The sequence below is a fragment of the Callithrix jacchus genome, chromosome 2 (genome assembly GCF_049354715.1).
Source record: "Callithrix jacchus isolate 240 chromosome 2, calJac240_pri, whole genome shotgun sequence".
Lineage (NCBI taxonomy): Eukaryota > Metazoa > Chordata > Mammalia > Primates > Cebidae > Callithrix > Callithrix jacchus.
The window spans coordinates 11,301,865-11,325,672 of NC_133503.1; positions in this window are offsets into that span (position 1 = coordinate 11,301,865).

The window sequence follows — 23,808 nt, forward strand, 5'->3', positions numbered from 1 at the left end:
GCCTCTCCAGAACCTTTTCACAACAGCTATGAGTCCCAACCCTAGGGCTGGGTGACCCAAGACAGATCACTTACCCTCTCTGGGCCTCAGTTTCCCCTTACATAAAAAGCCATGGTTAAGCCAGGCACAGGTGGCTCATATCTCTAATCTTAGTGTTTTGGGAGGCGGAGGTGGGGATTGCTTGAGGCCAGGAGTTCAAGTCCAGCCTGGGCAACATAGCAACACCCCATCTCTACAAAATATAATTACAGCCAGGCACAGTGGTGCGTGCCTGTAGTCCCAGCTACTTGGGAGGCTAGTGGGTGGCTTGAGCCCAGGAGTTCTGGGCTGTGGTGCGCTATGCCGATCGGGTGTCTGCACTAAGTTTGGCATCAATATGGTGACCTTCTGGGAGCAGGAGACCACCAGGTTGCCTAAGGAGGGGTGAACCTGCCCAGGTCGGACACAGAGCAGGTCAAAACTCCCATTCTGATCAGTAGTGGGATTGCACCTGTGAATAGCCACTGCACTCCAGCCTGGGCAACATAGCAAGACCCCGTCTCTAAAAAAAAAAGTGGCTCACACCTGTAATCCCAGCACTTTGGGAGGCAGAGGTGGGAGAATCATCTGAGGTCAGGAGTTCGAGACCAGCCTGACTAACATGGTGAAACTCCGTCTCTACTAAAAATACAAAAATTAGCCAGGCATGGTGGTATATGCCTGTAATCCCAGCTATTGGGGAGGCTGAGGCAGGAGAATTACTTGAACCCGGGAGACGAAGAAAGTTGCAGTGAGCCGAGATCATGCCACTGCACTCCAGCCTGGGTGACAGAGTGAGACTCTATCTCAAAACAAAACAAAACAAAAATGAGCCAGATGCGGTGGTGAGAACCTGTAGACCCAGCTACTCTGGAGGCTGAGGTGTGAGTTATGATTGCACTCCTGGGCACCAGCCTGGGTGACAGAGCAAGACCCTGTCTCTACATTTTTTTTTTTGTAGCCCAGGCTATAGTGCAGTGGCGTGATCGCGGCTCACTGCAACCTCCACCTCTCAGGTCCCAGTTCAAGCAATTCTCCTGCCTCAGCCTCCCAAGTAGCTTGGATTACAGGTGCCTACCACCATGCCCAGATAAATTTTTTTTTTTTTTTTTTTTTGTATTTTAGTAGAGACGGGGTTTCACCATGTTGTCCAGGATGGTCTTGAACTACTGATCTCTTATCCACCCGCCTCAGCCTCCCAAAGTGCTGGGATTACAGGCGTGAGCCACTGAGGCCGGTCTAAAATGAAAAACTTTTTCAAGGGCAGGTTGAACTGGGTGAACTCTGAGACCCTGCATCTCACAAACCCTTGCTCACACCCTGTATGGGTCGGGGCCTTGGCAGGAAACAGATGGCACGCTGTCTCACAGGGCAATTGAGAGCGTTTACAAAGGTGTGGGCAGTGATAGGGGAATGGACAAGAGCGAGTGAGCTGGCACTCGGCTCCAGTGGGGCCCTGAGCACCCCTAGATCTGATTGCTGATGGATCAGCAGGTAGTAGCTGTGGGTGGGGGCCCTGCAGGGGCCGGGGCTGTAGGTGAAAGGATGAAGCCACCAGAGGAAACCGGTCTCTGTCTTCCCGCCCCTGATCTCATACCAGTGCCTCCCCTGGCCACACCTCACCAGAAGCAAGAGAGCCCAAGGTCCGAGTGGTGCCATCCCTGGAGGCCAGCCTGCTGGGTCAGGGCCGCGCAGACAAGGCAAAACGGATATACAGAGGCACCAGCTGCTTTCATGCTGATCCAGTGGAATTAGATCATTCCTGCTTTTTTCCCCCCTTTTTAGAGATGGGGTCTCGCTCTGTGGCCCAGGCTGGGGTATAGTGGCGCCTTCATAGCTCACTGCAGCCTTGACCTCCTGGGCTCAGGCGATCCTCCCACCTCGGCCTCCCAAAGTGCTGAGATTACAGGCACCTAGCTTTTTTTTTTTTTTTTTTTTTTTTTTGTAGAGACAGGATCTCGCTCTGGCATCCAGGCTTGAGTGCAGTGGCGTGATCATAGCTCACTGCAGCCTCCTTGAACCCCTGGGCTCAAGCCATCCTCGCACCTCAGCCTCCCAAGTAGCTGGGATTACAGGTGCATGCCACCACCCAGCTAATTTTTAAAATTTTTTGTAGAGATGGATCTCTCGCTCTGTTGCCCAGACTGGTCTGGAACTCCTGAGCTCAAGGGATGCTCCCACCTTGGCCTCCCAAAGTGCTGAAATTACAAACATAAGCCACCATGCCTGGCCTCCCTTCCTGCCCTTCTGGTCTCCAGACGGGAGAGAGGACCACTGAGTCCTGCCCAAACACAGGGCTGCCGGGGCTGGGGTTCAGGCTGGGGGTGTGCAGAGGGGACTCCTCAGGGGCTGACCTGTGAGTCTCAGGGGACAGGGCAATTTTTTTTTGAGATGGAGTTTCGCTCTTGTTGCCCAGGCTGGAGTGCAATGGCTTGATCTCAGCTCACTGCAACCTCCCTCTCCTGGGTTCAAGTAATTCTCCTGCCTCAGCCTCCCGAGTAGCTGAGATTATAGGAGCCCGCCACCACGCCCAGCTTAATTTTGTATTTTTAGTAGAAATGGGGAGGTTTCTCCATGTTAGTCAGGCTGGTCTCGAACTCCCGACTTCAGGTGATCTCCCTGCCTTGGCCTCCCAAAGTGCTGGGATTACAGGCGTGAGTTACTGAGCTTGGCTGAGATGGAGTCTTGCTCTGTCGCCCAGATCGGAGTGCAGTGGCACGATCTCGGCTCGCTGCAACCTCTGCCTCCCGGATTCAAGTGATTTTCATCTCTCAGCTTCCCGAGTAGCTAGGATTACAGGAATACACCACAACGCCCAGCTAATTTTTGTGTTTTTATTAGAGAAGGCATTTCACTGTGTGGCCCAAGTTGGTCTCAAATTTATGGCCTCAAGTGATCCTCCTGCCTCGGCATCCCAAAGTGATAGGATTACAGGCATGAGCCACCGCACCCAGCAGGGACAGGGCAATTTTGCCAGCTGGAGAAGGAGTAGCCCCTGAATGTCCCCTTCATCACCTCCTGCCTTTTCCTTGAGAACACCTCCTCCCTGAAGCCCTCCTGGGTAGCCCTCCTACCCACATGCCTCGGGATGGGGAAGTGGGGAGTGTGGGGGTCCCCCTTGCTCCTCAGCCCCATTTGGAGTCATGTCCCATGTAGCCGAGCTCACAAGCCCTCCTCCACCCGTCCCTCCCGTGTCACTGGCAGTTGCTCCACCCATCCCTCCTGTGTCACTGGCAATCGCTCACACCCTGAGCCCGTGCCCATTCAGTTATCCCTGGGCACCAGCCTCCGCCAGCTCTAATGACAACTAACGACCCTCGTACCTCCCCTCAGCTGCCTCTCATACGTCGTCGGCATCTCCATGGCCATCTCTGACGGGACATCCGGGAGGCCCCTCATGCCGACACGCTTCCCTGACAGCCCTGCACCTCGTCCCGGTTCCCTGGTGCTCCCATCCCCAGGCTCAGGCAACCTCTCTCCCTGACCACAGTTCCCCCTGGCCACGTGCCACCCTGCTTTCTACAGCAGACACCACCTGACCACAAAGCCTTAAGCCACTTCCTTGGGTCCCATCCAGTGCTGAGCCCAGAGCCCAATCTCAGGGGCTGGCGGGGAGCCCAGTACGTGGCCTGTAGGAGTCTCTCAATGAAAACCCCAGCCATGCCAGGCTGGCTCCTCTGGGTTCTCTGGGACCTGGAGGGAAAGGCCTTGGCCCCTTAAAGCTGCTGCCCATGTTCCCAGTGGAACAGAGAGGGATCCTGAGAGTCCCCTGGGAGGGAAAATAGCAGTGCCCCAGTCCTGGCACAGTTACCTGACCCACTTGGGCCTCAGCCTCCTTACCCACAAAAAGAACGGACAAGAGGGGACTGGGCACAGTGGCTCATGCCTGTAATCCCAGCATACTGGGAGGCTGAGGCAGGTGGATCACAAGGTCAGGAGTTCAAGACCAGCCTGGGCAACATGGCAAAACCCCATGATATGAAAATTAGGTGTGGTAGTACATGCCTGTAGTCCCAGCTATTTAGGAGGCTGAGGCAGAAGAATCACTGGAACCCGGGAGGCAGAGACTACAGTGAGCTGAGATCGCACCAGTGCGCTCCAGCCTGGGCGACAGAGCCAGACTTTGTCTCTAAAAAAGTTAAAGAAAGGATGGACAAGAGGCACCAGAAGCTCCTGTCCAGCTCTGGCCCTCCCTCGGGTCACTTAGTTCTTCCCTCTTCATTCATTCATTCACTCACTCACTCACTCATTCATTCTCACACTCTGTAGTCACTGACTTCAGCTAGCCATGCTGGGTGCCAAGACATAGATTCCTGGCCATCAAGGCCAGTCCATCTCAGTGGCTCCTAGACATGCCCAATTCCATCTGGAGGCTGCGTGGACGAGGGGCACAGGCGTGGCCTTGACGGATGGGTAAAGGGCTGGGAGGGTATTGGGGGTATTCCAGGGGGCAAGCACAGAGCTGGAGGCTCTGCTGGAATCATCCACAGGGTGGCAAGGGCTGGAGGGTGACACTGACACTCCCACAGACCGAAGGGTGTGGCCGCAGCAGCCCAATCAGCAGCCTAGCTCTTTTTTTTTAGATGGAGTCTCACTCTGGTCGCCCAGGCTGGAGTGCAGTGCGCAATCTCAGCTCACTGCAACCTCCACCTCCCGGGTTCAAGCGATTCTCCTACCTCAGGCTCCCGAGTAGCTGGGATTACAGGCATCCACCACCATGCCCAGCTAATTTTTTGGATTTTTAGTAGAGACAGTGTTTCACCATGTTAGCCAGGCTGGTCTCAAACTCCTGACCTCATGATCCCCCCGCCTCAGCATCCAAAAGTGCTGAGATTACAGGTGTGAGCCACCGCACCCCACCAAGCAGCCCAGCTCTTAAGGGGACAGCCTGGGAAAGCAGACTTGTGGACAACAATCTTGAGCCATGGAAAGATATCCATTGCCCCCCGTGCCACCTGACATCAGCCTGATAAATGGACAAACAGACGCGAAGCAGTGGCCTGTGTGTCCCTCTCTGTTTTTCTGTCTTTCTCCATGTCCCCCCTCCTGTATCTCTTACTCTGTCTCTTGTCCTTGTTTTTAACTCTGACCCACCATGGGAACTTGGCTCACTTCCTAGGGGGAAGCTGTCTAGACTGGCCCAGAGATGGGCACCACCGTTTCCCCATAAGCACAAAATAAAATCAGAACGCTGGCTTCAGTTCCAGGGCTGGGCTCAGTGAGGAAGGGGCAAAGAAAAGCAGAAATGAGAGTGGGGAAAGAATAGGGACCGGGTGTGGTGGCTCATGTCTGTAATCGCAGCATTTTGGGAGGCCGAGGCGGGAGGATTGCTTGAACCCAAGAGTTCAAGAGCAGCCTGGGCAAGAGAGCAAGACCCCATCTCTAAAAAAAAAATTTAAAAATTAGCTGGGCATGGTTGTGGGCATATGTGGTCCCAGCTACTCGGGAGGCTGAGGTGGGAGGATCGCTTGAGCCCAGGAGGTCGACCCAGCCTGGGCACAAAGCAAGACCCTGAGACCTTGTCAGAAAGAGAGAAAGAGAGAAGAAAGAAAAGGAAGAGAGGAAAGAAAGGAAGAAAAGAAGGAAGGAAAGAGAAAAGGAAGGAAGGAAAAAGAAAGGAAAGAAAGAAAGAAGAAAGAAAAAAAAAGAAAAAGAAAGAAAGAGGGCCGGGGCACGGTGGCTCACGCTGGTAATCCCAACACTTTGGGAGGCTGAGGCGAGGCGGGCGGATCGTGAGGTCAAGAGATCGAGACCATTCTGGCCAACATAGTGAAACCCTGTCTTTAAAAAAAGAAAGAAAGAAAGAAAAAGAAGTAGAGAGAGAGAGGGAAGGAAGGAGAGAAGGAAGAAAGAAGGAAGAAAGGGGAGAGGAGGGCGAAAAGAAAGACAAAAGAACAAGTGGATCTCAGGAGACGGAAACCATTCCCAGCCCATCCCCCAAAGCCGGCAGATGCAGAGGGAGTCACCCCGGAACCCCCTCCCCTGCTGGCTGTGCCCAATGCTGTCTCCATGCCCCAGCCCTTCTTCCAGACACCCAGCTGTCCATTGCAGTAGGAGCCCAGGTGCCCCAAGGGGACCCCTGTTGGAAACCAGGCGACTTCCCACTCATCCACACAGTGTCTCTGCACCCCCTCTTTGACATGGGAGCTGGGAATCTCCTGAAAATGTGGGTTTACCTGAGGGGCCTGAAGACTTGGGCAGTGGGGACTCGGAAGCCTCAGGGAGGGAATCTGCTTGTCTAAGAGTCTGGGGCAGCGGGTGGGTGGGGGCTACCTAGTCAGACCCCATCACAGTAACCTTCCTGGGGGACATTTCCATTACAGGGTCACAAAAATGCAAGGGCTGGCCGGGTGCGGTGGCTCACGCCTGTAATCCCAGCACTTTGGTAGGCCAAGGCAGGTGGATCACCTGAGGTCGGGAGTTCGAGACCAGCCTGACTAATGTTGTGAAACCTTGTCTCTATTAAAAATACAAAATTAGTTGGGTGTGGTGGCGTGTACCTGTCATCCCAGCTACTCGGGAGGCTCGGGTAGGAAAATTGCTGGAACCTGGGAGGTGGAGGTTGCAGTAAGCCGAGATTGCAACACTGCACTCCAGCTGGGCGACACAGAGAGACTCCATCTCAAACAAAATAAATAAATCAAATACAAAATTAAGAGAGAATATCTCCTGACCACCCACAGCACAGGCTGTCATCTGTCTCTGCTGGGCTGAAGAGACTGTGGGATACAGACGAGAAATGGAAACAGAGACCTGGAGACTCAGGTCCCTGCACGGCACCCATACGAGCCACCCCTGGTCACTTTAGCCCAGCCCAGGGAGCCCCTGCCCAGCAAAGCCTCATGCACAGTAGCAGTGTTAAGATGGGCCCTTGGGCCAGGCACAGTGGCTCACACCTGTAATCCCTTTGGGAAGTACTTTGGGAAGCTGAGATGGGGGGGATCACTTGAGGTCAGGAGTTCAAAACCAGCCTGGCCAACATGTCGAAACACTGTCTCTACTAAAAAACAAAAATTACCTGGGCATGGTGGTGCACGCTGTAATCCCAGCTACTTGGGAGGCTGAGGCGGGGGAATTGCTTGAACTCGAGAGGCGGAGCTTGCGGTGAGCTGAGATCACACCACTGTACTCCATCCTGGGCAACAGAGCAAGACTCTGTCTCAAAAAAAGCATCAGTGGAGGAGGGTAGTGAGGGGCGGCTGGCTCAGGAGTGCTGGGCTGGTGGGGAGGGAGTCAGGGATCCCTAAGAGAGAGGCAGGGGTGTCCAGCTCTCCCACCTCTACTGGGGAAACCTGCAGAGCCTTCCTGGTGATGGAGCTGGTGCAGAAACCCTGCCTGGGATCCCCACATCTCTGGCCCCAGCAACCCTGGGGCCTCCCTTATCTTCCCCCACTCCTATCCAGGCTTCCTCAGCGGGAGATGAGGCAGGATATTTCCACTCCCTTTCTGGAAGGTTCAGAAGGTTAATGAGAGCTAAGCACGTAAGTCCATTTAGGGGAATAAACTTCTCGGAAGAGAGGAACCTGGGTCTGGGCTGAAGGCCAAGGGTGGGGTGGGTGATGGCCCCTCTGGTCACAGAGCCTGTCCACCCACTGCCCAGGGCCCCGCCTCGGCCCCTCCGACCAGCCGCCAAGCCCCAGAGGGGTCTCCGTGAATTCCAGAGACATTGACTGGAGACCTCTGCCTTGGCAGGTGAGAGACCCCCTTCTCTTCCCACCGTGGGCCGGCTCCGGCCCGGGGTTGTCCAGGCAGTGAGTTCTCAGGGCCTGGGAAGTGGGTGGCCAACGGGACTTGGTTGTAGTCAACTCACCTCCCTTGGGTCTAAGGCTGGGGTGAATACAAGAGCCACCTTGACCTAGAGGGACACCAGACTCATACTAAGGTCCCAAGAAGTGAAAAGCTTTCCCCTGGCCCAAGCAGAGAAACTGGACCTTGAAGCTGTATCTCTGGACTTAGTCCCCAAAGTGGGGGACATTTGCCTCCAAGCTGTTCTTTCCCAACCCCGGCTTTCTGTGAGCCCCGGTTCCCTGTCATCCACCCCAAGCTATGTGTTGAGCACTGGGGGCAGGAATAGCTTGACCACAGTCCCTGTCCTGGGGTGAAGGGGGTGGCCAGGCCACAGAGGGCCAGATCCCAAGCATATAATCCCAAAGTGCCATGAGAGATGCTCCCAGGGCCTGGGCATGATGGTTCATGTCTGTAATCCCAGTAGTTTGGGAGGCTGAGGCAGGTGGATCACTTGAGGTCAAGAGTTCGAGACCAGCCTGGCCAACAAGGTGAAACTCCATCTCTACTAAATAAATAAATACAAAAATTAGCCAGTGTGGTGGTGCACACCTGTAATCCCAGATACTCGGGAGGTTGAGGCAGGAGTATTGCTTGAATACAGGAGGTGGAGGCTGCAGTGAGCCAAGATTGCACCACTGCACTCCAGCCTGGGTAACAGAGCAAGACTCTATCTCAAAAAGAAAAAAAAGAGAGAGAGAAAAGCTCTCAGCCTGCAGGAAAGGGCTCCCTCTTTGTTGGCACACCCAGTGGACCCTTTAGCTGTGACAGGTGTGCCCTGGGCCCACCAGGATAGGAGCAGGGTCAGGAGGGCTGCCCTGCTCTGCAAAACAGAGGCTGAGGGATCCGAAGTTTCTGTTACTGGGTGAATAGAGGGAGGTAAGGGAGACACATGGCGGGTCCCCTGGGAAGGTGGTGGGGACACCTGTGAAATGTGTGGAGAGGCACAGTCTGAACCGACCTCTTTAGAATTCAGTGTTTCTGCCCTAGACCCCAGCAACTGGTATTTCCCCAAGAGAAATGAGCACTGAGCTTACCGAAAGACATGTGCTTTGGGAGGCCGAGGTGGGTGGATCATTTGAGGTCAGGAGTTCGAGACCAGCCTGGCCAACATGGCAAAACCCGGTCTCTACTAAAAGTACAAAAAAGCCAGGTGTGGTGGTGGGTGCCTGGAGTCCCAGCTACTCGGGAGGCCAAGGCAGGAGAATCACTTGAACTCAGGAGGCAGAGGTTGTAGTGAGCCGAGATCATGCCACTGCACTCCAGCCTGGGCGACAGAGCAAGACTGTGTCTCAGAAAAAAAAAAAGACACATGCAAGAACATTCAGACCAGCCTTTTTCATAACAGACCCACACAGGAAAAAACAGACATTCATCCACAGGCGAGTGGGGAGGCAAGTTGTGGGACCTCCGCCCACACCATAGAATGCTAATTGGCAACATGGGTGGGTTCCACAGACATGACATTGGCAAAGAAGCCAGGCACAAGCAAATATACACTGTAGGATTCCATTTATTTATTTTATTATTATTATTGAGACGGAGTCTCACTCTGTCTCCTGGGCTGGAGTGCAATGGCGCGAATCTCGGCTCACTGCAACCTCCGCCTCCTGGATTCAAGTGATTTTCCTGCCTCAGCCTCCTAAGTAGCTGGCACTACAGGCATGAGCCACCATGCCCAGCTAATTTTTGTATTTGTAATAGAGACAGGGTTTCGCTGTGTTGGCCAGGATGGTCTCGATCTCTTGACCTCATGATCCACTTGCCTCGGACTCCCCAAGTGCTGGGATTACAGGTGTGAGCCACCGCGCCCGGCCTATTATTATTATCATTATTTTTGAGATGGAGTTTCGCTCTTGTTGCCCAGACTGGAGTGCAGTGGTGCAATCTCGGCTCACCATAATCTCCGCCTCCCGGGTTCAAGCGATTCTCCTGCCTCAGCCTTCCGTGTAGCTGGGATTACAGGCATGTGCCACCACACCCGGATAATTCTGTGTTTTTAGTAGAGGAGTCTCTCCATGTTGGTCACGCTGGTCTCGAACTCCTGATCTCAGGTGGTCCACCCGCCTTGGGGTTCAGAGTCTTGGGTCCAGATCTGGGATTACAGGCGTGAGCCACCACACCCAGCCAGGATTCCATTTCTATAAAGAGCAAAAGCAGGCGGGAGAGCCGGGCACAGTGGCTCACACCTGTAATCCCAGAACTTTAAGAGGCCAAGGGGGGTGGATCGCTTGAGCCCAGGAGTTTGAGACCAGCTTGGGCAACACAGCAAGACCCCATCTCTAAAAAAATAAAACATTAGCCGAGCATAGTGGTGCAGGCCTCAGCTACTCAGGAGCCTGAGGCGGAGGCTGCAGTGAGCTGTAATTGTGCCACTGCCCTTCCGTCTGGGTGACAGAGAGAGACCCTATCTCAAAAAAGCAGGTGGGAGTGATCTATGGCAATACACTGGGACAGAAGTTATTTCCGGGGTGGCGATGGCTGGTATGGGACACAAGAAGCCTCCTGGGACTGGGAATGTTCTAGATCTTGATCTGGGAGATGATGATACAGTCTTAGGCATGGGTAAGTCTTCCTCGAGCTGTCCACATAAGATCTGTGCACTTTAGCCGAATGTGGTGGCTTACACCTAGAATCCTAGCACTTTGGGAGGCTGAGGTGGGTGGACTGCCAGAGGCCAGGAGTTTGAGACCAGCCTGGGCAACATATTGAGACCCTTGACTCTACAAAAAATAAATTTTTTTGGCGGGGTATGGTGGCCTATGCCTGTAATCCCAGCACTTTGGGAGGCCGAGGCGGGTGGATCACTAGGTCAGAAGATCAAAGAGCATCCTGGCCAGCATGGTGAAACCCCGTCTCTACTAAAAATAAAAAAATTAGCCAGGCGTGGTGGTGCATGCCTGTCATCCCAGCTACTCAGGAGGCTGAGGCAGGAGAATCACTTGAACCCGGGAGGTGGAGTTTGCAGTGAGCTGAGATCACGCCACTGCATTCCAGCCTGGCGACAGAGTGAGGCTCCGTCTCAAAAATAATTAAATGAATAATCTGTGCAGTTCTCTGTATGGAAAATGTCCATGTCTGTCCAGGAAGCATCCACGGTGTACTCCGGAGAAATGTGGGTTAGCGAGACACTGGGTGGCGTCAGGCACGGGAGGGATGGGGGGCCTGTCACGCAGACAGTTCCAGGCAGAGCCAAGGCAGAGATACAGGGGACAGTGTGGGACCTACTGGGGGTGGCTAAGTGGGGGGGCACCAGTGATCCAAGGGCTGGGGGCATGTAGAGGCCAGGGTTCCCGTTACCCACCATGCCCAGGGTCTGTGGGAGGAGTGGATGGGGGGGGCCGCCCAGGGTGCTCTCTGGGCAAAGGGCCAGGCTGAAAATCAGGAGCCGTTGCCCCCACCTTCCCGTGCCCCCACTGTGGCTCCAGCCTGGCTCCTGGTTCTCATCAGCCGAGCGAGGGCCCTTTCCTGCCTGCGGGGTGGCCGTGGCGCCAGAATCCACGGCAGGTTTACGTTCCGACCACAGCTGCACTGGCCCCATCCCAAGTCCCCTCCGTGGCACACACATTTTTCTCTCTGTGGAACCAGAAGGAGCCTGGCCAGGTCCTGCTCAGGGTTCTGGAGGCGAGAGTCCCTTTGGAATCATGTGGTCTCCCCAGCCCTGGGCCACCTCTGCTCAGGGAGTAACCTCAGAGCCATGCCTGGCCCCATTCCCTCACTTCCCAGCCTTCCTCCTGTTCTTTCTCCCTGCCCCAGCCCTTCTCCTTTAAGCCCAGCTCTGGTACCGCCTCTTCCAGGAAGACCCCGGGACCATCTCCAATCTCAGTGGTAGCAGTGTGTCCTTGGTTGCTCCCTGAGTCTAGGCAGAGATCTGGACCCAAGACTCTGAACCCCGAGCTTTGGGGTGGCAGGTAACACCCACTACCTGACGCTTCACTTGCCTTGCTACGCGTCAGCTTCTCACTTTGAGAAGGGGCAGAGTTTTCACCCACAGGGGCTGGGGCCGAGGGGTAAGGGACTGCAGCTCCAGGAGGCCTCAGAGCAAAGGATACAGGCCTGGCACAGCGGCTCACACCTCTCATTCCAGCACTGTGGGAGGCAGAGGCGGGAGGATCACTTGAGTCCAGGAGTTGGAGTCCAACCTGGGCAACAGTGAGACTCCATCTCTACAAATAATTTAGAAGGTTTTTTTTTTCTTTTTCTTTCCTATTTTTTAAATTATTATTTTCTTGAGACAGAGTCTTACTGTGTCGCTCAGGCAATCTCAGCTCACTGCAACCTCTGCCTCCCAGGGTCAAGAGTTCCGGAGTTGCTGGGATTACAGGCATGAGCCACCACACCCAGCCCTCCAAAAAAAAATAAAAATAAAAATAAACCAACTTTGGCCAGGCACCGTGGTTCATGCCTGTCATCCCAGCACTTTGGGAGGCTGAGGCAGGTGGATCACCTGAGATCGAGAGTTCAAGACCGACCTGACCAACATGGAGAAACCGCACCTCAACTGATAAATACAAAAATCGCCGGGCACACTGGCTCACGCCTGTCATCCCAGCACTTTAGGAGGCCAAGGGAGGCGGATCACGTGAGGTCAGGAGTTTGAGACCAGCCTGGCCAACATGGAGAAACCTCGTCTCTACTAAAAATACAAAATTACCCGGGCGTGGTGGCAGGTGCCTGTAATCCCAGCTGCTCAGGAGGCTGAGGTGGGAGAATCGCTTGAACCCAGGAGGCGGAGGTTGCAGTGAGCCAAGATTGTGCCACTGCACTCCAGCCTGGGCCACAGAGTGAGACTCTGTCTAAAAAGAAAACAACAAAAACGGTTTTTACTCGATGGTATCTGTCTAAACGGTGCAGTAGGGGTGTCAAGATCAGCAGGGTAGGTAGCTGGAGATACAGCCCCATCTGGCCTCTGATGCCTCCCAGCCTGGACTTCTTGGCCCAGAGCCTGCCAGCCACTCCTTATGCCCCTGGCTCCTGTGCCCAGCTTTTGCGGGTTCACAGCTGGGCTCTCTGGTCTTCGGAGAGGGCTGCCCATGCCTGCCCCCAGCTTCCTCCGCATCCCCTGCTCCTGCCTCCTATCCATCTTTCTGGGGTTCTCCTCCTCCAGCAATGCCTTCGGTCTCGTCCTCCCAGGAGCTAGCTCCTCCCAGAAGTCCTCTCTGCGGGCTCTGGGCCGTGGCACAGGAGGACAGGCACCAGGACCCACTGTCGGAATCTGATGGGTAAGGATAGAAGGTGACTCAGGAGTCTTTCCTCTGGGCAGGGGCGATTTTCTTCCAGGAGAGGTGTGAGGCTTCTGGCTCCTAAAACTCCTTGAGGTTCAAGAGGGAAATGCTTTGGCTCCAAAACATTCAAACTGCAACATTAAAAACCAGTAAATGTTTACTGAACTGTCTGCTAAATATAACTTAGGTCAGCTTCAACCATTGTTACATTTAGGATTTCAAAATGCGTCACTGCGCAGGAAAACAATCGGTAGGTCACATTTTCTCACTTCGGGAGACTCCCTGAGATTCTCAAGAATGCCTGATGCTTGTAGAGAAATGGGCCAGCAGCAAATCAACCGAGTTTCCTGTCCCCAAAGAGCTTTGAAAGTTAAGTTATAAAATTCCTTTCAAATATTTTATACAGCCGAAATATATGTACAAAGTTGGGGTATGGGTGCACTTTTTCTATTCTGGTAAGAAACACATAAGGTTTGCCATCTTAACTATTTTATTTCTTTTTTTTCCCCTCTTTTTTTATTGCATTTTAGGTTTTAGGGTATATGTGAGAACATGCAAGATTGTTGCATAGGTACACACATGGCAGTGTGATTTGCTGCCTTCCTCCCCATCACCTATATCTGGCACTTCTCCCCATGCTATCTCTCCCCCCAACTCCCCACCCCCCTTATTTTTTTATTTTAATTTAATTTAATTTTTTCTCACGTTGCCCAGGCTGGTCTTGAACTCCTGAACTCAAGGGATCCACCCACCTCAGCCTCCCAAAGTATTAGGATTACAGGCATGTACACGCATGAGCTACTGCACCTGGCCCATCTTAACTTTCTTTAAACTAGGTCTTTCTCTGTCACCCAGGCTGGAGTACAGTGGTACCATCGCAGCTTACCACAACCTCCACCTCCCAGGTTCAAGCAATTCTCCTGCCTCAGCCTCCCAAGTAGCTGGGACCACAAGCGCGCGCCACCACGCCTGGCTAATTTTTGTATTTTTAGTAGAGATGGGGTTTTGCCATGTTGGTCAGGCTGGTCTTGAACTCCTGACCTCAGGTGATCCCCCTGCCTCGGCTTCCCAAAGTGCCGGGATTCCAGGTATGAGCCGCTGCACTCAGCCCATCTTCACTATTTGTAAGTGGCCAGCACGGTAGCATTAACTATATACACGTAGTTGTGCAGAGGTCTCTGGAACGTTCTCACCTTGCAAAACTGAAACACTACACCCAACAAACAACTCCCTTTCCCTGGCCCCTCCAGCCCCTCAAAACTGCTACTGTCCTTTCTGCTTCTGTGAATTTCACTATTCCAGATCCCTCCCCTCAGTGGAAGCAACCGTATTTGTCTTTCTTTGTTACTGGCTCATTTCACTCAGCATTATGTCTTCAGGTTTCATCCATGTTTCAGCATGTGTCAGAATTTCCTTCCTTGCTTTTTTTTTTTTTTTAGACAGAGTCTCACTTTATCTTGCAGGCTAGAGAGCAATGGCATGAACTCAGCTCACTGCGACCTCCACCTCCCGGGTTCTAGGGACTCTCCTGCCTCAGCCTCCCGAGTAGCTGAGATTACAGGTGCCCACCACCAGGTCCGGCTAATTTTTGTACTTTTAGTAGAGACAGGATTTCACCATGTTGGCCAGGCTGGTCTCGAACTCCTGACTGCAGGTGATCCGCCCTCCTCGCCCTCCCAAAGTGCTGGGATTATAGGTGTGAGCCGCCGTGCCTGGCCTTGTTTTTGTTGTGTTTTGTTTTAGACGGAGTTTTGCTCTGTTCACCACACTGGAGTGCAGTCGTGTGATCATAGCTTACTGCGGTCTAGGCACAAGCAAGTGTCCTGCCCCAGCCTTCTGAGTAGTTTGAACTACAGGCACACGCCGTCATGCCTGGCTAATATTTTTATTTTTTGTAGCAAAAGGGGTCTCATAGTGTTGCCCAGACTGGTCTCAAACTCCTGGCCTCAAGCGATCCTCCCATCTTGGCCTCCCGAAGTGTTACAGGCGTGATCCACAGTGCCCCACCTCAAACACGTTTTCTTTCAACGACATGGACCTGTTGTTAATATAAAAAGCCTGCACTGAAACTCAAGAGCTGCCTCGTCTCCTGTGCCAGGGACCACTGTGACTTCTGTGAGCCCTGTGCACGTTTGACTTACATAGGTTAAGAGAGTCAAATGTGGCCAGGCGCAGTGGCTTACACCCGTAATCCTAGCACTTTGGGAGGCTGAGGTGGGCGGCTTACCTGAGGTCAGGAGTTTGAGACCAGCTTGGCCAACCTGGTGAAACCGTGTCTCTACTAAAAATACAAAAATTAGCCAGGTGTGGTGGCAGGTGCCTGAAGTCCCAGCTACTAGGGAAATTAAGGCAGGAGAATCCCTTGAACCAGGGAGGCAGAGGTTGCAGTGAGCCAAGATTGTGCCATTGCACTCCAGCCTAGGCGACAAGAACAAAACTCTGTCTAAAAAAAAAAAAGAAGATATTCAAATGTGTATTTTACAACTGCTTTGGCCTAAAGACTTATCCAATACCCATCAGGCCAGATTCATTATTACATATTCATTACTGTTATACTCACTTTTTTAAAGTGATTAATTCAATATTATACTTATTTTTAACCAGTCACGGTGGCTCACATCAGTGGTCCCAGCACTTTGGGAGGCCAAGGCAGGAGGATAACTATGTAGACCCACCTGGGCAACATAGTGAGACCACCATTTCTTTCTTTTTTCGTTGTTTTTCTTTTTTTGAGACGAAGCAATTCTCCTGCCTGGGCCTACCAAGTAGCTGGGATTACAGACATGAGCCACCTCACCCAGCCTAGAGACCACCATTTCTACTAAAAATAAAAAATTTTGCCAGGTATGGTGGTATGCACCTGTAGTCTTAGGTACTCAGGAGGCTGAGGAGGGAGGATTGCTTGAACCCAGGAGACTGAAGCTGCAGCGAGCTATGATTGCACCACTGCACTCTAGCCAACAGAGCCCAGCTAAAAATAAATTATTTTAAAAAATAAATATAGAAAGGCAGTTCATCTACAATGAAGGGGAAAAAACAGCCTAAGAAGGCTGAGTATACTCAAAATCAGAACCCATCAGCAATGGAACAAGCCCTGTTGGAAAAGGACTCATCAGCAACCGAACAAGCCCTGATGGAAAAGGACTGTGTTCCATTATCTGAAGTAGGCTTTAAAAGGTGGATGATGAGAAACTTCTGGGAGTTAAAGGAACTTGTTCTAACCCAATGTAAAGAAACTAAGAACTTGGAAAAAAGGTTAGATGAAATGTTGAAAAGAATAGACAATATAGAGAGGAATACAAATGAACTTATGGAGTTGAAAAATACAGCACGAGAACTTAGTGAAATATGTACAAGCTTAAACAGCCGAATGGATCAAGCAGAAGAAAGGGTATCAGAGGTCGAAGACCAACTTAATGAAACAAAACGACAAGACAAGAACAGAGAAAAAAGGATAAAAAGGAATGAGCAAAGTCTCCAAGCAATATGGGACTATGTGAAAAGACCTAATATACGCTTGATTGGTGTACCTGAATGTGACAGAGAGAATGAATTCAAGCTGGAAAATACTCTCCAGGACATTATCCAGGAAAATTTTCCTCATTTAGCAAAGCAGGACACTATTCAACCCCAGGCAATACAGAGAACACCACAAAGATATTCCTCAAGAAGACCAACCCCAAGGCACATAATCGTTAGATTCACCAAGATCGAAACGAAGGAGAAAATATTAAGGGCAGCCGGAGAGAAAGATCAGGTTACCCATAAAGGTAAGCCTCTTAGGCTTACAGCAGATCTCTCAACGGAAACCCTACAAGCTAGAAGAGAGTGGGGGCCAATATTCAATATACTTAAAGAACAGAACTTTCAGCCCAGAATTTCATATCCTGCCAATTTAAGCTTTACATTTGAAGGAAAAATAAAATCTTTTAGGAACAAGCAAGTACTCAGAGATTTTATTACCACCAGGCCTGCTTTACAAGAACTTCTAAAAGAAGCATTTTACATAGAAAGGAACAACCAGTATGAGCCTTTCTAAAAATACACCAAAAAGTAAAGAGCATTAACAAAAAGAAGAATTTTTATCAACGAAAGGACAAAATAGCCAGTTAATATCAAATGGCAGCAACCCTAAATTTAAATCGACCAAATCTCCCAGTCAAAAGATACAGACAAAATCTAACGGTATATCCAAAGATATACATAGACTCAAAATAAAGGGTTGGAAAAAAAAAATGTACCAACCAAGTGGAGAGCAAAAATAAATAAATAAAAAGCAGGAGTTGCAATTTTCACATTTGACAAAATAAATTTCAAAGCTACAAGGATACAAGGGTAAAAGGATTAATGTAATAATAAGAGATCTTAACACCCAGATACATAAGACCCATAATGAGATTTAGATACAATGAGACAGAAAATTGATAACGATATCCGGGACTGGAACTAAGATCCAGAACAAATAAACTCAATAGAGCTCTCCATTTTAAACACACAAAATATACATTATCCACAAAATCTAATGATATATCTAAAGATATACAAAGACTCAAAACAAGGGGATGGAAAAAAACTCACCAACCAAATGGAGAGCAAAAATAAATAAATAAAAAGCAGGAGTTGCAATTCTCACACTTAATAAAATAGATTTCAAAGCTACAAGGATGCAAGGGTAAAAGGATTAATGTAACAATAAGAGATCTTAACACCCAGATACATAAGACACATAATGAGATTTAGATTCAACGAGACAACAAATTGATAACGATATCCAGGACTTGAACTCAGAGCCAGAACAAATAAACACAATAGAGGTCTCCATTTTAAACACATAAAATATGCATTAACCACTAAAAAAATAAATAAATAAATAAATAAAAGCCAGGCATGGTGGCTCACGCCTAATAAACCCAGCACTTTCAGAGGCCGAAGCAGGAGGATCACCTGAGGTCGGGCGTTGGAGACCAGCCTTACCAACATGGAGAAACTCCTCTACTAAAAATACAAAAATCTGCTGGGCGTGGTGGCACATGTCTGTAATCCCAGCTACTTGGGAGGCTGAGGCAGGAGAATCACTTGAACTCGGGAAGCAGAGATTGCAGTGAGCTGAGATCCGGCCATTGCTCTCCAGCCTGGACAACAAGAGCGAAACTCTGTCTCAAAAAAAATAAAATAAAATAAAAAAGAAAGAATATATATATACATACATATATATGCAGGGATACACCATTCAACTCCTGAAGTCAGGCAGGGTACACAGAGTTGGAGACACTTCACAAGGTGCCACATCCTACACTTCCCAAATCTTCACATCATCCCTTTAATCCAAACTTTTCTTTTTTATTTGTATGGTTTTTTTTTTGTTTTTTTTTTTTGAGACGGAGTTTCACTCTTGTTACCCAGGCTGGAGTGCAATGGCGAGATCTCGGCTCACCGCAACCTCCGCCTCCTGGGTTCAGGCAATTCTCCTGCCTCAGCCTCCTGAGTAGCTGGGATTACAGGCATGCACCACTGTGCCCAGCTAATTTTTTGTATTTTTAGTAGAGACGGGGTTTCACCATGTTGACCAGGATGGTCTCGATCTCTTGACCTCGTGATCCACCCACCTTGGCCTCCGAAAGTGCTGGGATTACAGGCGTGAGCCACCGTGCCCGGCTGTTTTTTTTTTTTGTTTTTTTTTTTTGAGATGGAGTCTGGCTCTGTCGCCCAGGCTGGAGTGCAATGGCTTGATCTCAGCTCACCGCAACCTCTGCCTCCCAGGTTCAAGCAATTCTCCTGCCTCAGCCTCCTGAGTAGCTGGGATTACAGATGCATGCCACCACGCCCGGCTAATTTTTTTTTGTATCTTTTGTAAAGATGGGGTTTCACCATGTTGACCAGGCTGGTCTTGAACTTCTGACCTCATGATCCACCCACCTCAGCCTCCCAAAGTGCTAGGATTATAGGTGTGAGCCACCATGCCCAGCCTGTACTCCAAACTTTTCACAGGGAAAGGCCAACTTCTCCCCTGCAGCCGAAGCCCACCATTGTCTGGCTCCTGTCTGCTTCTCCAAACTCATGTTCCGTGAGCCTCCCTCACTTGCCTCGTGGACATTTCCAGAACACCCCAGCCTCCCTCATGCCCGTGCACTGGGACCTTCACTGGGAGCGTTGCCTCCCATCGTGCACAGCCACACATCCTTCCAGTCCCAGTTTCAATGTCACCTCCATGGCTGGGCACAGTGGCTCACTATAATTCCAGCACTTTGGGAGGCCAAGAAGGGAGGATCACTTGAGGCCAGGAGTTTGAGACCAGCCTGGGCAACACAGGAAGACCCCTGTCTCTATAAAAAATTTAAAAATTGGCCAGGTGTGGTGGCTCACACCTGTAATCTAAGCACTTTGGGGGCCAAGGCGGGCGGATCACCTGAGGTTGGGAGTTCAAGACCAGCCTGACCAACATGATGAAACCCCATCTAAAAAAATAAATAAATAAAGTAAAAAATAAAAAATAATTTAAAAATTAGCCAAGCATGGTGGTGCAGGTCTGGAGTCCCAGCTACTCAGGAGGCTGAGGCGGGAGGATTGCTTGAGCCCAGGAGTTGGAGGCTGCAGTGAGCTATGATGGGACCGCTGTGCTCCAGCCTGGTCATATTTTCTGTTGTTGTTTTGAGACACGGTCTCTCTCCGTTACCCAGGCTAGAGTGCATTTTTAGTAGAGCGGGGTTTTACCATGTTACTCAGGCTGGTCTCGAACTCCTGAACTCAGGTGATCCATCCGCCTCGGCCTCCCCAAGTGCTGGAGATACAGAGGTGAACCACTACGCCTCGCCTAGCCTGGCCACCTCCTCTTTGAAGATCCCCAGAACTCTGCCCTCCTCTCCATTCCCATTCATTTCTCACAGTAGCGCTCACCCACCCATTTATGTCATTATTCCATTCAAGATCAGCCATAAACCCCTTGAGGATGAGCACCATGGCAGGTTTTTCTCTGGATCCCAGTGCCCAGCATGGAGCCTGGCACACTGCAGGCATTCATTGAATGCTGAAGAAATAGCCAGATGACTAAGTGACAAAATGGGCAAAAGAACGCATGAATAGGCCAGGTGAGGTGGCTCACGCCTATAATCCCAACACTTTGGGAGGGATGAGGCGGGCAAATCATAAAGTCAGGAGTTCGAGACCAGCCTGGCCAATATGGTGAAACCCTGTCTCTACGAAAATATAAAAATTAGCTGGGCATGGTGGTGCACACCTGTAGTCCCAGCTACTTGGGAGGCTGACGCAGGAGAATTGCTTGAAGCCAGGAATCACAGGTTGTAGTGAACTGAGATCGTGCCACTGCACTGCAGCCTGGTGACAGAGCAAGACTCCGTCTCAAAAAAAAAAAAAAAATAGGGAAAATAGGAAACAAGTGTAGTGGTCTGTCCGCCCTCTGTGGCCCACCAGAGATTGGAGTGAATCTGCCAGGACTGGGCTCCCCTCCTGGCCCCACCCTCTGACTCAGCGGCTCTCCAGAGAGCAGTTTCTGGGAACGTGCTAAAGATTTGGCTCACTTCCCTGGCCGAATGGAATCCTGTGTTGAGGATGTTCTGCCCCAGGAGTCCCTGAGCTCTCAGGCTGTGCTCCCAGCGGGAGGGGTGCTGGAGATGAGAAAGAGAGGGTTTCACGTGCCCTTAGCGGCTGGGGCTACAGCAGAATGGCAGGTGTTGAGAACCGCTCGGTGGCCCCCAGGCAGGCAGCCGGTCAGTTTCCTTCTTTTTTTTTTCAGATGGAGTTTCGCTCTTGTTGCCCAGGCTGGACTGGTGCAATGGTGTGATCTCTGCTCATCGCAACCTCTGCCTCTCAGATTCAAGCAATTCTCCTGCCTTAGCCTTCCCGAGTTAGCCGGGATTACTGGCATGTGCCGCCACGCCCAGCTAATTTTGCATTTTTAGTAGAGACGGGATTTCTCTATGTTGGTCAAGCTGGTCTCGAACTCCTGACCTCAGGTGATCCGCCTCCCTTGGCCTCCCAGAGTGCTGGGATTACAGGCATGAGCCACTGCGCTCAGCATTGTTTGTTTATTTTTGTTTCTTCTTTCTTTTTTTTGAGACAGGGTCTTGCTCTATAGCCCAAGCCGGAGTGCGGAGGCGCAATCACAGCTCACCACAGCCTCCACCTCCTGGGCTCACGTCATCCTCTCACCTCAGCCTCCTAACTAGCTGGGACTACAGGTTCATGCCGCCACTCATGGCTACTTTTTGTGTGTGTGTGTGTGGGGGGGTTTCACAGTGTTGCCCAGGCTAGTTTTGAACTCCTGGACTCAAGCGATCTACCCACCTCAGCCTCCCAAAATTCTGGGATTACAGGCATGAGCCACCGTACTCGGCCTATCTATCTATTTATCTTATCTATCTATTTTTGAGATGGATTCTTGCTCTGTCGCCCAGGCTGGAGTGCAGTGGCAAGATCTCGGCTCATTGCAACCTCTGCCTCCCAGGTTCAAGTGATTCTCCTACCTCAGCCTCCCAGGTAGCTGGGATTACAGGCACACACAATCATGCCCCGCTAATTTTTGTATTTTTTTTTTTTTTAGTAGAGACAAGTTTTCACCATGTTGGTCAGGCTGGTATTTATTTTTTAAGAGACAGTTCTCACTTTGTCGCCGAAGCTGGAGTGGGGTGGCACGATCATAGCTCACTGCAGCCTCAACCTCCTGGGCTCAAGCAATCCTCCCACCTCAGCCTCCTGAGTAGCTGGGACCACAGGCGAGTATCACGATGCCCGGCTAATTTTTTAATTTTTTCATAGAGATGGAGTCTTGCTGTGATGCCCAGGCTGGCCTCAAACTGACGTGGAGAAATTCAAGATACTGCAGTGAATCTTGCCACTCTTTGGGCTCCCCAGCACAGGAACCCCCTTGCTCGCTGCCCAGCGGCCTCCTCCTCCCGGGTCTCAGCACAGATGCCAACAATCTGTCACTGGCTCTCCCAGCTTTGTCGTGAAGAGGGATATGGAGTCTAACAGTTGTATCGCCAGCACACAGTGTCCCGTGTCGGTGTGAGATGAGGGTCTGGGGCCAGAGCCAGGGGTGGGGGTGCCTGCACCAAGCCACATGTACGATGAATTTGGGGCATTGTTCCTGGCTATGTGTGGCCTTTGTGCCTGGTTCTCAGGATAATTTGTGACAGGCTAGATATCCATCTAATGAACAATTTTTTGTTTAAAGCTGGTTCTTGCTGCTCGGAACTAGAAACCAGGAAAGCATGGCACAACAAAGCTAAAGGGATTGTGGATGGCATCACTGAGGGTCTGCTGCTCAGGAGAAGAGAGGATTTCGTTTGTTTACATCTGTTTTGTGTAGCTACATTCTAGAAGGCCTGGTGACCAGGTCGTTGTGGGGTCTAGAACTCTTGGCAGAGGTGGCTGAAGCCTCTGGGGGAGGCAGGGATGTGCTGACTGGACTATTTTAGGGAGACCAGCCATGGTTTAGGCTCCAAGGTCCTCTCTTGGAAGGCTGAGGTGGGAGGATCTTCTGAGGCCAAGAGTTCTAGATCAGCCTGGGCAACAGAGCTAGACCTCATCTCTACAAAAAAAATTTTCTAATTAGCTGTACATGTTGGTTTGTGCCCATAGCCAAAGCTACTTGAGAGGCTGAGGCAGAAGGATTGCTTGAGGCCAGGAGTTCAAGATTAGCCTGGGCAACAGAGTTCGAACTATCTGTACAAAAAAATAAAAAGTTAGCAGTATATGGTGGTGTATGCCATGGTCCCAGCTACTGCAGAGGCTGAGGTGGGAGGATCACTTGAGCCCAGGAGATTGAGGCTATAGTGAGCTGTGATTCTCTCTTAAAAAAAAAAAAAGCCAGGCGCAGTGATTCACACCTGTAATACCAGCACTTTGGAAGGCCAAGGCAGGCAGATCACCGGAGGTCAGGAGTTCAAGATCAGCCTGGCCAACATGGTGAAACCCTGTCTCTACAAAAATATAAAAATTTGCCTGTAATCCCAGCTACTTGGGAGGCTGAGGCAGGAGAATCGCTTGAACCTGAGAGGCAGAGGTTGCAGTGAGCCGAGATCGCACCATTGCACTCCAGCCCACGTGGGCTCACTGCAATTCACTGCAACCTCTGCCTCCCAGGTTCAAGCAATTCTCCTGTCTCAAAAAAAAAAGACGGCCGGGTGTGGTGGCTCACACCTATAATCCCAGCACTTTGGGAGGCTAAGGCGGGTGGATCACAAGGTCAAGAGATCGAGACCATCCTGGTCAACATGGTAAAACCCTGTCTCTACTAAAAATACAAAAAATTAGCTGGGCATGGTGGCGCGTGCCTGTAATCCCAGCTACTCAGGAGGCTGAGGCAGGAGAATTGCTTGAACCCAGGAGGTGGAGGTTGCGGTGAGCCGAGATTGTGCCATCGCACTCCAGCCTGGGTAATAAGAGCGAAACTCTGTCTCAAAAAAAAAAAAAAAAAAAAAAAAAGAAAAGAGAAAAGGATCACAAGACTGATAACGAGTGTGCTAGGGGAGCTGACGTTCTCCTGAATGTTGGTGGCCCTGTACTCAAAAACAGCCACCACCTTGGGAAATGTGGCAAATCCCATGGCTTTTTCACACTCATGTGTCTTCTGGCCTAGAGATGCCATTTCTAGAAATTTACTCTCAGCTGCATTTGCTCCCATGCAAAATGCATGAGCCATGCTGTTGCCTGGTGCAAGCAAACAGTGGCAACGACTGCCCTGTCCACCAGTGGGAACCCGGCCCTGTTGAAGAGAGATGCTACGTCTGCCCGGTAGCAGAGAGAATGAGCATGCTTGCTA